The 14994-nt window shown below is 39.7% G+C and overlaps 1 protein-coding gene across 1 annotated transcript in view; it reads left to right on the forward strand.

Annotated features, from left to right (window-relative positions):
- The window catches only part of LOC141579214 (U3 small nucleolar ribonucleoprotein IMP3-like), a 54504-nt gene extending 42535 nt beyond the window's left edge, over positions 1-11969 (forward strand). The window contains exon 5 of the transcript XR_012510385.1: positions 81-11969. The gene's annotated coding sequence lies outside the window, so the exon portion shown is untranslated. The remainder of the gene's footprint in view (positions 1-80) is intronic.
- The last annotated feature ends 3025 nt before the right edge of the window (positions 11970-14994 follow it).

Genomic DNA, 14994 nt, shown 5'->3' on the forward strand with positions numbered 1-14994 from the left:
AGGGAATTCATGGGGAATTTATGAAGACTAAACCTCTGAACAAAGTGAGATGTTTAAAATCTATTGTATTTTTTTTTCAGAATGAAAAATAATACCTGAAGAGGAAACCATGCCTGTTAGGAGCCCCCAGAAAGTGGAGATGGAACAATCATAAGCTCCTTGGCTCGAGCCAAGTTGAAGTCATGCATTGAGGCTCAGTGAGATAGGACAGGCTGATGCAGCTGGAATGGGTCTGCACTTTCTGCTGGACTCAAATCCACTGCATGAGATGAGATGAGATGATTATTATCTTCTGATAAGAACAGAAAAAGAAATGTCACTTGTTTGGAAAAACAAACCTGTAAAAGAAAATATGAAGGGGGGGATTCTTGGGATGAACAGGTTAGGAAAATTGGCTTTCAGTTGTTTTCTGTCTGCTCCATAGCAACGTCCAGCATCAGAAAAAGCCACATTTACAAACTTCACAATTTTCCAAAGTTCTTGGCTCCCTCCATGCACATTCCTTCTCATGCTCCCAGAAACTAAATCAGAGGGGTTTCACAAGAACAGTTACAAATTTCATCCATAATGGAGTGTTAGAGGCTTGCAATTTATCGCATCTAATGCAAAGATTGTGAAAGAATTTTTCAGATTTCCACATCTTTTATGTAAGTTGAATATATCCTTTGGTTCTAAGGAAAACAGCTTGTAAAATGTTTGGGAGCTCTTGGGACATCAAACAGCTCTTAGAGGAGTGCATTTTAATGGTTTACTTGTAAAAGAATCAGTAAAAGAAGCAGAAACGTATGGTTTGAATTCCTCTGAATAATACGAGGTATTTTTGTAGGCATCTTTTTTTTTCCCCTGAGGGTCTCACATCTTTGAGTGCTTATCCTAAAAATACTCAAAATAACCCTTAGATATACTGACATGAGAAGACAACAGTACTGTAACACTGTCTTCTTGTTAGACCTGGGGCCAGGGTTCTAGCAGATGCTGAGTTCATCAAGAAATGTGGGGGTGGGGGGAGGGACAGAAACATCAGTGGAGTCATGTGTAATTAAGATACAGAAGCAGCTGGTCCAGGAGTTCAAGGTTTAAAAGCTTACAAACTCCAAGCAGGTGACACGAAGACTTGAACTGGGTCCTGGCAATTAAAAATGGAGGCTTGAGTTGGGGTGAGCAGCTTGAAAATAGTAGAGCTCTTCAACTTTATGCTGATGAAACAAAAGAGTCTGTGGAAAGCCTAACTTCCTTGGCCATGGATTAGAACATGAGAGTGAGAGTAACTTATCCTAAAGTCAAATCGGTAGAAAGGGGGTGGTACCTAATTCAAGTCCTGGGCCCCTTTCATTGTGTTACATCTGTGTTCAGGGGCTGGCAGGAGACAGTAAAACAGGAGTGAGGATAGACTTGGATCAAGTTTGCATGACCTTGGGCCAATGGCATCACCTTACCTGTGTGAGATATCTCAGCTGTGAGACAGCACAGTAATGACCACTTCACTGACTTGTAGGATGGACTATTAAGGCTACGTTAGTTATCATCATAGCGATGCATTTTCCTCTCTTAGATAATAACTTAACCAATGATTATTGAGTGTCTACTGTTGGCTTCCCCTGGGGATATGGTGGTGAGTCAATGCAGACATGGGTTCTTCCCTCTTGCAACTTGGAGTCCAGTGGGAGAGACTGACATTCCTGAAATGACCACATCAGCAGGGATAACAGAGCATCAGGTCCAGGAATGACTGAGTCTGTGTGTGGATGATTCAGAGGCTCGAGACTTATGGGGAACTAAGGATAAAGGAAGGTAAATCTAGACATGGAGGAACCAAGGGAAGTCAAAGGGAGCTAAGGATGTGATGGGGGCTCCACGAGTTTCTGATCCCATGACTTTGACCCAGGAGCATCTACAGGATGATTTAGGCTGCCCTGCCTTTGTTCTCAGCCTCTCGGGCCAGTGCTTCTGCCCACTGACTCGCTGCTCTGGATATTCACGTCTCACCCCAGTTTCACAGGACTCTTGGGGACTCAGCTCAGCTCCAATCCCTCCTCTGTAGCTCGACTGTGAGCATTTGTCTAGATTCCCCATTTTCCTGTCGGAATCCACCTGCTGCTGCATAGTCCCAGCCTGTGCCTTTTTTGTCTCAGTCTTTATCACTAAGACCACATCCCAGGCATCACCTGTGGTTCTGTCTCCTCCCTTCTCTTTACCAGGAAATGATACCTAGAACCCTGAAATACTTGTTTGAGCAAAATCCTTGTCTGCATGCAACAGTAACTGACCCTGGCTGATTATATCAAGAAAAGGAATTTGTGCAAAGGCTGCTAAGTGATTCAGAGAACCCCTAGGAGGACCATGGAACAGTGTTTAGACAATGATCAGGCACTAGGTAAGCTAAACCACAGGCAAAAGAAGTGCCAGAATCAGACCCAGGGCTGGTTTGGTGTGACCCCTGTGGCCACAGCTGTCCCACCTGGAGGCCCTGCCTGCCCTGCTGCCTCAGCAATGCTGGCCACAGTCACAGGGGTCAACCCACTGCTGCTGCCCCCAGGAACGCAGCCTTGTTGGCACCAGAGCAAATAGTGAAAAGGATGGTTGCTTTCCAAGCCCATCAAAAGTGAGTATTATTTATCATTTATATGCTGGAGAGGATGTGGAGAAAAGGGAGCCCTCCTACATTGTTGGTAATGCAGTTTGGTGCAGCCACTATGGAAAACAGTATGGAGATTCCTAAGACTAAAAATAGACTTATCATATGACCCAGCAATCCCACTCCTGGGCATATATCCAGAGGGAACCCAACTTCAAAAAGACACCTGCACCCCAATGTTCATAGCAGCACTATTTACAATAGCCAAGACATGGAAACAGCCTAAATGTCCATCGACAGATGATTGGATAAAGAAGAAGTGGTATATTTATACAATGGAATACTATTCAGCCATAAAAAAGGATAACATAATGCCATTTGCAGCAACATGGAAGGCCCTGGAGAATGTCATTGTAAGTGAAGTAAGCCAGATGGAGAAAGAAAATTACCATATGACATCACTCATATGTGGAATCTTAAAAAAAAACCCAAAAAGAACAAAACAAAACAAAACAAAACAAAAAAAACAGAAGACATATGAAATTATATATAAAAAAGAAACAGACTCACAGATACAGAATACAGTTTTGCGGTTGCCAGTGGGGAGGGAGGTGGGAAGGGATAAACTGGGAGTTGGAGATTTGCAGATACTGACTGGTATGTGTAAAATAGATAAACAAGTTTATACTGTATAGCACAGAGAAATATATTCAGTATCTTATAGTAGCTCATGGTGAAAAAGAATATGAGTATATGTATGTTCATATGTAACTGAAAAATTGTGCTGTACACTGGAAATTGACACAACATTGTAAAGTGACTATACCTCAATTAAAAAAAAAGAACACTAAAAAAAAGAGAGTATCAGAAGTTTTCAGAAGAGGAAGCAGATGCTATGATTGGCTGAGTCTTAGCTCCAAAAGTACAGAGAAGAGACCATTGAAAGGCTCTTTCTGCTAGATTCTAAGTTGCTCCCCACATGGCAGGACTGAGAGATTGACTAGGTAATAAAGAGTTGACCAGAGGGGGAAAGAAAATGGTGCACAGCTTTTGGTTTGGATCACGGGGTGATGATGGTGGCATTTACTAAAATGGGCAGAGGAAGACCAGACTAGAAACAGTAATGGATGAAATGGATTTGAGATACTTGTAGGCTATTGAATAGATTACTGAATTTACATAACACTCGGTGCACAGTAGGCACTTAATAAATATTTGCACAATGGACATGTTGACCTGAAGGCCATTTGGAAGATGGGGACTATAGCTAATGAATAGCCATGGGCTTGTGCAGGGGAGAGACAAAAGAGGTTTCTTCTCTGCCATTCCCATCAGCACAACAGCCCCAGTTCAGAGAGACTGCTCAACAGTCTTCATGCTACTATGTCCCACGGGCCCCATGGGGACCTGGGCTTCCTGGGCACGATGGCTTGGCTCTTAGTGCCAAGTGCCATTTCCCAATAGAGACAAGCTCCAGGGGCCTCCGTGGGTTTCTCCTTTTCCTGTTGAACTCTTTGGTCATCACTTTCCTGGTCCTCTTTCTCCTGGTACTCTCCAAGTTCCCCACAGAAAACTAATAGCAGGAAAAAGGAAGATCATGTAGGCTCTTGGGAGCAGAGCAGGTTGGACAAGCAATAAATCTCCTTGATGTTCTGTTTGTTTTAATGTGAAAGCCCAAGTCTTCAAGTTTTTGCCACTGAAGAAACTTGACATTCCTGAGACATGTGTTCTTAGCTCCAAAGGCTGCACCACTGCTCCAGCCCAGCTCCAGTGTAAGAGGGGGTCTGAAAGTATTTCTCCTATTACCTTTCCTGCACCCCCTGCCCAGTGAGGACCAGCTCATCAGTCTCCCTGTTTTCATGTCCCATGATGCCCCATATCCATGACGGTCCAGGTGGGCTTATGTTTATAAGGCTGTTGAATTTAGAGGAGGCCAAATGGGCAGCTTTACATGGCCATGAATGTCAAAGCTTAAAGGAATCTTGGTGGTTTTCCGATCTGGGGAGTGGAAGATGCATGCACTCTGGTCTTCCATGCCCAAATCGGTGGGCTTCCATTATCACCACAGAACTCTTCCCTAAAAGCCTTAGAGCCCTTCCCAACACAGCATTCCAGGGAGCTATGGCCACGTGCACAGAACTGGCATGAGAATTAAAACTAACTTGTTATCTCTAGATGGTCAAACCCTCTCCATTTTACTAAGAAGGACTTTGAGACCTAGGAAGGCTGGGATTTACAAGGGCTTCTTACAGCAGGGCCTGGACCTCTGATGTCTCATTTAGCCCACTCTTTATGCCTGGAGAAAGGGGCCCTTCTACTGCTTCTATTGATCCCTGCAGCAGGGATCAGTCTTCTGTACTTGTCAATCCTCCTGAAGTGCATTGGACTTAAACAGTCCTGTGTTTAAAATTCAAATTGAGGTGATTTAAATCTCTCACTGAAGCTCTGAAGATGTGAAAAACCCATAAATGGCCAAATAAACTAAAAGAAGATATTGTTCATTATGGGTTAACAAACCCTTCCCTTCTTCATCACAAATGGAAATCTTGACAAATTCTCATAGTTGAGATTCAGGGAGGCAACATGGAATCATGGAAAGAACATTGGCTCTAGAGGAAGTCACCTCTGGTTGGCATCCCTGCTCCACCACACAAGCTGAGTGACCTTGGACAAGTTACCCAACCTCTCTGAACTCAGTATTCATCATCTGTAAAATGGGAATACGTTCTACCTCAGAGAATGAGTATGACCATTCAATGAAATAACATTTTAAGTGCCTGAGCTATAAGGGACATTTAACTAAAAAGAGTTTGTGGTGGTTTCATTCTTGTTTTAAGAGAAACAGTTTTCCTAGGACGCTAGGGCTTTAGTTCTAAAAACACCTGTACATTCATGATCACTTAGTGGGATATTCCTGGGCACCCGCAAACTCTGACAAAGAGTCCAGATATGCTGGAGATGCTGGTATAAGACAAAATGAGCTATAAATGTTAAATTGAAATGGGTCAACAAGGGGAAAATGACACAAAACAAATGGGCGAAGAATGTGGAATATGAAGAGAAGGTCAAGTTGGAAATAAACAGGGAATGTGATGCTTCCAAGGAGAGGGCTGGGCAGTCACCATGAGCCCCAGCTGCGGGCTGGCTTCCACCTATGGGAAATGTGGCTTCTCTTCCATGCAGAGCCTAGGTGGTGCTCCAGGCTCTGCTAAGGTGAGTCACACACTCGAGGAGCCGCCTCTGGATCTTGTGACTATCTACAGGGAGGAGCAAAGCACAGGGACAGGAAAGCAGCCTCAGGGACTGGGCCATATGGTCAAGGACCAAACTGTGTCTATGAGAGTTGATGTGGAGAGTCATCTACTAGGGTGCCAGGCCTCCTCCAGGAACTGAGGTCTGAGGATAGGTGCACCTCTTAGAAGCATGCTATTTTAGGCTACCCACATTTTCTTTTCTGGTCTTTATTAAGTTTTCAGTGAAAAGGCTACTCAAATCCTTGGTATAAACCAAATAAAGAAAAGAGCCTGCTATCAAAAAACAAATTTCTTCTGTACAGCACAGGGAACTATATTCAATATCTTGTAATAACCTTTAATGAAAAAGAATATGAAAAAAGCATTTGTACATATATGTATATGCATGACTGGAACATTATGCTGTACATCAGAAATTGACACATTGTAACTGACTATACTTCAATTAAAAAATGTATATATAAATAGAATTTTAGCCTGCCTCTGCTGCAGGTAAAAGAATAATCATTTTCATATTGAATAACAATCCCTGGAAAAGAATAAAATCAATTAAAAAGAAGGAAGTGTTTCACCCCTACCAAAAATAAATTAAATGGGTGTCCCATATGCAGTGGTGGGTGAGTGGCTGAGGATTGTACTGGGACTTGGATGAAGACTCCAAGGAGAAGAAAGATTCAGGATGCAGAGGAGCACTTTTTGACAGGTGTCTTCAGTTAGACTTCCCCTTCTTCTGCAGCATGGCTTCCTTGTGCTATTTGGGAGTATGGGGTTTTGATTTTAAAGAAGTGTTCATTTCCTTACAATTTCTCCCCTGTGTTTGCTTGTCACACCTCTCTGGCACTTTGTTATCATTCATTTTACAAGAAAATTGATTTCTTCTACTTATCAAATGACAGTTGGGATTCCTACTTTGCCGCTTGGGAAAAAAGTAGGACTCTTACCTCACACCTTACACTCATATTTCAGATAGAGTATAATAACTGTGTCTAAAAACATATTAGAGTAAAATGTGTGTAGAATAAAATACAGACTATTATCTGAGCAGAAACCACAAATGAAAAGAATGATAATTATGACTGCAAAAAGAAAGCGAAATTTCTGTAGAAGGCAGTAAGTCATACATGCAGTTTAGAAACAAAGAACAAACCAAGAGAAAAAATACAGTATCCAAGAAACAGTATTATTGCTTTTAATCTATAGAGATGCTACTCTAATAGGAAAAATAGTATCTATTCGATCCTAATAGGAACAAAAAATGGAAAAGATCTGTAAAGTGGCCAGTAGAGATATAAAAATATATTTAGCCTATTTTATAGTAAAATAAACATAAATGAAAATAACAAAATGTTTACTTGTCAAGTCAGAAAAGACAACAGAGATTGTTAAGAACAGTGAGGACAGAGGGAGGAGAAAGGGCAGCATCTGTACTGTGGCAGGTCTTAGAGCAGGATGGTCACAGCGTTGATACAAGCAGGTCCACCTGGGTTTGAACTCTCGTTGCTGGATGTCACTAAATGTCTCCGTGCCTCCACATCATCATCTGTATAATGGGATTAATGATGCCTCAGAGGGTTCTTGACAGAATAAAAGTCAGCATACAAAGTGCTTACAAGAGCGCCTGGCATGTAGTAAGTACTACACAGCATTAACTATCTTACTACACTATACTTACTATAAAATTACTATTGTTATTATTCTCAACATGTTGTACATGGGCACATTCATTGATTTAAAACTTTCTGAAAAATAACTGGTGATTATATATATATATAAATTTAAAGGTGCATGCACTTCACATTTATTTGTATATGTTTCTCTATGATTATATAAAAAATATTTATTTATTTTTTATTGAGTTACAGTCAGTTTACAATGTTGTGTCAATTCCTAGTGTAGAACACAATTTTTTGGTTACATATGAACATACATATACTCATTGTTGCATACTTTATCACCATGAGCTACCACAAGATCTTGTATATATTTCCATGTGCAATACAGTATAATCTTGTTTATTTGTTCTACATATGCCTGTCAGTATCTACAAATTTTGAACGCCTAGTCTGTACCTTCACACCCCCCTCTTCCCTGGCAACCACAAGTTTGTATTCTATATCTATGAGTCTGTTACTGTTTTGCATTTATGTTCTTTTTTTTTTTTTTTAGGTTCCACATATGAGTGATCTCATATGGTATTTTTCTTTCTCTTCCTGGCTTACATCACTTACAGTGACATTCTCCAGGAGCATCCAGGTTGCTGCAAATGGTGTTATGTTGTCTTTTTATGGCTTAATAGTATTCCATTGTATAAATATACCACTTCTTCTTTATCCAGTTGTCTGTTGATGGACATTTAGGCTGTTTCCATGTCTTGGCTATTGTAAATAGTGCTGCTATGAACATTGGGGTGCAGGTGTCTTTTTGAAGTAGGGTTCCTTCTGGATATATGCCCAGAAGCGGGATTCCTGGGTCATATGATAAGTCTATTTTTAGTCTTTTGAGGAATCTCCATACTGTTTTCCACAGTGGCTGCACCAAACTGCATTCCCACTAGCAGTGTAGGAGGGTTCCCTTTTCTCCACAGCCTCTCCAGCATTTGTCATTTATGGACTTTTGAATGATGGCCATTCTGACTGGTGTGAGGTGATACCTCATTGTAATTTTGATTTGCATTTCTCTGATAATTAAGATATTGAGCATTTTTTCATTTGTCTATTGATCATTTGTCTTCATTGGAGAACTGTTTGTTTAGGTCTTCTGGCCATTTTTGGATTGGGTTGTTTGTGTTTTTGTTATTAAGTCCCATGAGATGCTTATATATTCTGGAGATCAAGCTTTTTTCAGTTTCATGATGAATCAACAAAAAAAGAAAGTAAAGAAACAATCCCTTTTAAAATAGCACCCAGAGTATTAAAATACTTAGGAATAAATCTAACTAAGGAGGTGAAAAACTTATACACAGAGAACTATACAACATTGATTAAGTAAATTAAAGAAGACTTAAAAAAATGGAAAGATATCCCATGCTACTGGATTGGAAGAATCAATATTGTTAAAATGGTCACACTGCCCAAGGCAATCTACAGGTTTAATGCAATCCATATCAAATTACCCAGGACTTATTTCACAGAACTAGAACAAATCATAATAAAATTTATATGGAATCACCATAGACCTAGAATTGCCATAGCATTACTGAAGAAAAAGAAGGAGGCTGGAGGAATAACCCTCCCAGACTTCAGACAATACTACAGAGCTACAGTAATCAAAACAGTATGGTATTGGTACAAAAACAGACATATGAACCAATGGAACAGAACAGACAGCCCAGAAGTGAACCCACAAACTTTTGGTCAACTAATCTTTGACAAAGGAGGCAAGAATATACAATGGAATCAAGACAGTCTCTTCAGCAAATGGTGTTGGGAATACTGGGCAGCAGCATGTAAATCAGTGGAGCCAGAACACTCCCTTACACCATACACAAAAATCAACTCAAAATGCATCAAAGACCTAAACATAAGGCAAGATACAATAAACACCCTAGAAGAAAACATAAGCAAAACATGATCTCACATGTATCTCAAAAATGTTCTCCTAGGGCAGTCTACCCAAGCATAGAAATAAAAGCAAGAATAACCAAACAGTACCTAATTAAACTTACAAGATTTTGCACAGCAAAGGAAACCATAAACAAAAGAAAACAACCTATGGAATGGGAGAAAATTTTTGCCAAAGGTGAACTGACAAAGACGATCTCCAGAATATTATTTTAAATTTATTTTTGATTTTTTTTTATTGATGTATAGTCAGTTACAATGTGTCAATTTCTGGTGTACAGCATAATGTTTTAGTCATACATACACATACATATATTCATTTTTATATTCTTTTCCATTAAAGGTTATTACAAGATATTGAATATAGTTCCCTGTGCTATACAGAAGAAATTTGTTTTTTATATGTTTTTATATATAGTGGTTAACATTTGCAAATCTCAAACTCTGAAATGTATCTCTTCCCATCCCCCTTCCCCAGTAACCATAAGATTCTTTACTATGTCTGCAAGTCTATTTCTGTTTTTAGATGAGTTCATTAGTGTCTTCATTTTCCTTCCTTCCTTCCTTCCTTCCTTCCTTCCTTCCTTCCTTCCTTCCTTCCTTCCTTCCTTCCTTCCTCCTTTTTAACATTCCATATATAGGTGATATCATATGGCGTTTTTCTTTCTCTTTCTGGCTTACCTTGCTTAGCATAATGATCTCCAGGTCCATCCATGTTGCTGCAAATGACATTATTTTATTCTTTTTTATAGTTGAGTAGCATTGCATTGTATAAATATAACACAACTTCTTTTTTTTTTTAACATTTTTATTGATTTATAATCATTTTACAATGTTGTGTCAAATTCCAGTGTTCAGCACAATTTTTCAGTCATTCATGGACATATACACACTCATTGTCACATTTTTTTCTCTGTGAGTTATCATAACATTTTGTGTATATTTCCCTGTGCTATACAGTGTAATCTTGTTTATCTATTCTACAATTTTGAAATCCCAGTCTATCCCTTCCCACCCTCCACCCCTCTGGTAACCACAAGTCTGTATTCTCTGTCTGTGAGTCTATTTCTGTCCTGTATTTATGCTTTGTTTTTGTTTGTTTGTTTTTGTTTTTGTTTTTTAGATTCCACATATGAGCGATCTCATATGGTATTTTTCTTTCTCTTTCTGGCTTACTTCACTTAGAATGACAACTTCTTTATCCAGTCATCTGTCAATGGACATTTTGGTTGCTTCCATGTCTTGGCTATTGTAAATAGCGCTGCTATGAACATTGGGGTGCATGTATATTTTTGAATTAGAGATTCTTCCAGATAGATGCCCAGGAGTGGGATTCCTGGATCATATGGTAGGTCTGTTTTTAGATTTATGAGGAATCTCCATGCTGTTTTCCATAATGGCTGCACCAAACTACATTCCCACCAGCAGTGTAGGAGGGTTCCCTTTTCTCCACACCCTCTTCAGCATTTATTGTTTGTGGACTTTTAATGATAGACTTCACTTTAGTTCTGATTTGCATTTCTCTGATAATTAGCAATATTGAGCATGTAAACATATAAATTTAAATGTACATGCACTTCAGCTTGTCAATTTTTTTCTATTTTATCCAAAAGTATTAACCAGAGAGTATACAAGGAGACATACGCTAATATTCCATCACTGTGTTATTATAATCTCAAAATATTTGCAAACAAGTTAAATATTTAACAATAAGAAAAACTTTGCCTGAATAATGGCAGTCACATCAGTTTGATGAATTATTATGTATCAATTAAAATAAAAAAATGAAATTCAAGTCGTGTATATTCTCATATATGTATCTGTCTCTACCTGCACGAACATTCATGTTTATTTCTAATCCATCTAAATCTGGAATGAAAAACAGAAAGTACACATGGATGTTACCTCTATTTTGGTATCTGTTGGTGATATTTTAGTTTTGCAGTTCTCATTTATTTTCTGAATTTTCAACAATAAGTGCATCATAAATGAAAATAACTTTATTATTTCTAATTAAAAATATAATAAATTCTCTGAGACCTCAAATAATTGAAACCATCAAAATAAATGAAATCATCTGCAAATTAAGTACATATGTTATAGTAGGATTTTGTTTACGATTCCAGTTTGCTTTCATTGTACTTATGCCTATGAGTGAGAGGTGCTTACAAACACAAACTCGCATGTACACATATACTTTTATCTATCATCAACATATCATGGGCATTCTTCTCTTTGAATAGCTAGAGACCTAACCCAGGGTTTTGATAAATTGGTGAGTATTGAATCATATGTCTATGTAAAGCACCAGACATGTGCATGTTTTCAGACTTCTAGGTCCCTGGCAGTAGAATTATGTAAAAAGAAATGGAGAGTCTAAGGCTCTTGATGGCTAATCTCAGATTACTTTCCAGAAAGATTGTACCAATTTATACTATGGCTAACATAGTTTAGAACGACTTTAATGTACTTTCATTTAAATTTTTGTCAATTTAGTTGTTGAAAATATTGTCTGTTTGGTCTTAATTGGCACTCAGAGGAGACTTTCAATCCAAAGCCCGACATGAAGCAGCAGTGGAGACTCTTCTGAAAAGAAAGAAACTTTAGTCGGTTAAATATAAGCACTTCAAGTCTTCGCATGTGTAGACAATTAATTTCCAAATGTCAAGAACAAAAAGTGGAAATCTGTACTATTATAGCTTGTGAGTATATAAAAACAGATTTTGTGGGTGACATTCAATTCCAATGGAGAGTCATGCTTTATCTCTCATCTCATTTGTGGCATTTTTTTGCCAGCTGGAAATGAGCTACAAATATTCAATTAGAATAAAAATTTAGCACTCTTTCTTTTCATTTTGCATGCCCAAAGTATTTACTTGTGACTACATTCTTACTCTGTATAACATCTCTCTTATCTTTATAACTACATTTACTCATGTTGATTTTGCAATCACAACTAGACATGATGTTTGTGTTTTTCTCTCTTACAAACAATCTCTTTTGAGAATCAAACTTAATACACACTGAAGGGAAACATAGGTAAATTGTGTACAAGTGGTGTGTGTGTGCATGTGCATACTGGGAGTGGAAGCACAGAGAGGGATAAGGCCAAGAAAGGAATCTTGGATGTCTCCCTGTCTCTCAAACTGCATCCCATTGTGAGGATTTAGATTGGCAGTATGGCCATCATAGTCTCCAGGAGTTGACTGATGCTTATAGTGTGCCTGTGGAGGGAGGCAGACAAGTGGAATTCTTCTGAAGTTATAGCTTTGGAGAATCAATGGCCTGCACCCAAAACTCTTGGCCAGAGGTGGAAGGGACCTAGTTTGCCCCAACTTCTAATCTCAGTCCATGATCTTTCCCTTCCAAGCTGCTGTCTTACAGCGCTTGCCTGCTAGTGGTCTCAATTCCTCTTCTTCTGTTCACCATATCCAAGGCACTAATGGAATTTTGCAGGGATGAGCCAGGAAAGGTGGGTCTGGCCCCATCGTTCTAAGTCAGCTGTGGACTATATCTGTGGGTGTTCTGGGTTCTCTTCTCTGATGCTAAGCTCACCTGTCTACCTTCATGATCTGATCTCTTTGTCTCCCTGTATTGAGCCTCCCACCATGCTCACCACTGTGTCAGATTAATCAGATCTGGACATGGAAATATTTACCCAAAGGCCCAGAAACACCATCCTCAGACAGGCTTGTAGATTCGGAACATAATTTGGAGGCAGTTTTGGTGGAAGATGTCAATCACAGAATCACCCTTACTGTGGTCTGGCTCAGTTGAGCAGTATCTGTTCGGGTGTTTTCCTGCCTTGCTGATGGGCAGAATGCTTCTTAGCTTTCATCTCTGCAGCCAACTGGGCACCATGAACAAGAAACTGCTCAACCAAGCAACAAAGGTTGGCATGTTCTCAGCAGCCTTGACTCCCACCCAGAAACCTTATCTCTGGCAAAATGACTCCTCAGGCTAGCCTAGAATTCTTCTTTTTTGGGGAGATCAGCTTGTAGAAAAGATCTTAACAGAAAACAATGTGGGCATGTTTTTATTTTCAATGGGCATTCAAATTACCCTCATCTCAGAGTGCCTTAGAGAAGTTGTTACTTCAGATCCTCAGAGCCCTGGACCCTGGAACAAACTTGTCCTGAAATCCATCAGGTTCCCCATCCTCTAAACTCTTTAATGGTGTGCCATGGGCTGGTCCAGGATCCTATGCTGGCTGGTACTTCTAAAGTTATCCCAAGTATTTAAGACTCCACAAGTCACCTGCACTTAACTCATAAGCATAGACACTTTCAGAGGTTTTATGGAAGTTCGAAGAACTCCAGACAGAACACTGGCCACTATAGATAGGGGTGGCTGCTCACAATGTCAATGCTGTGGGAGGATTTGAAGAGGAGTTAATGAAAATATTCAGAATTGATTGTCCATTGGTGATCAATCCACCAGGACTGTGTCATTGTTGTATTTTTTTTTTAAAGACTAAGTTCCCAAATTTGAGGCTGTGAGTGTAATTAAGGATTAAAGTACAGTTTCTGAGACATTCCAAAAAGTATCTCCATGAAGTCTAGTGCTATGTGAACCAGAGTCTGCACAAATTCTGGTCTCTTAGTCGAGGTGTATCACAATCAGTTTCAGCATGCAGTCCTGGATTGAAACCCAGTGGAGACAAACCCACCAAAAATATTCTTGGAAATGAGGAAATATGATTTTGGTCTGGGTATTAGTTGGTATGAAGGAGTCATTTTTAACTCTGTTAAGTGGAAAATGTGGATTCGACTTTGTAGGAAAATGCACTTAGTGTTTAAAGATTCATACTAAAGTCTTTAGGGATGGAACATCAAGTTGTCTGTATTTATAGTAAAAGGTGTTAATTTGGAAAAAAAATAGTCCTAATCATGTATGAAATACACACTTTGGGGCCAATAAACCTGGACTGGTTTTTTTCAAGAGAGAAAAATAAGCTCCAATTGGGCCCGTGTTTGACCAGATCTTGGGGAAGTAACAAAATTTCCCTACATTCCCAATAGTCTAGGGAGAGAGCATGAGAGTCTGGGGAAAGATGACTGTCCTGAACAAGGATGAAGTGAGAAGCTGGAGTCATTAGAGCTGAGAGCCACCTAGACAGGGCGGAGGTTGGGAAAGAAGGAGGGTGATTGGGAAGGGCTGCTCACTTACAGGGATGCTCACCTTCATTCTGCACCTACCTCCCCAGGGGCTCTGAGCCCTGTGTTCCAGCCCTAAGCAGCCCCTCCAGCTTCACCCCTCTCAGCCCCTGCAGGAAGCCAGGACTGCAATTCTCTGGCTTCCCAGGACCCATTGCATCTCCATTGCTGTTGCCTTACACTGCCCACTTTCCACCAAGAGTGACCCCTTTGTAGAAGAAACTCAGCTGGTCCCTCCCTAGACAGATAGATCTAGATAATGTACAGCCATAGGTGTGCATTGTATGAACCCTGACCACTCAATTGACATCTTTAGTTCAGGTGTAAATAAAACCAAGGCGCAGAGTTATTTGTTTTTAAAATATAATTATCTCACTTTTCACTCTCACCACAAACTCCTTATGATATATCACATTGGGTGATGTGGTAGGCAGAAAAATGTCCTCAAA

The sequence above is a fragment of the Camelus bactrianus genome, chromosome 11, assembly GCF_048773025.1.
Source record: "Camelus bactrianus isolate YW-2024 breed Bactrian camel chromosome 11, ASM4877302v1, whole genome shotgun sequence".
NCBI classification, from domain to species: Eukaryota; Metazoa; Chordata; class Mammalia; order Artiodactyla; family Camelidae; genus Camelus; species Camelus bactrianus.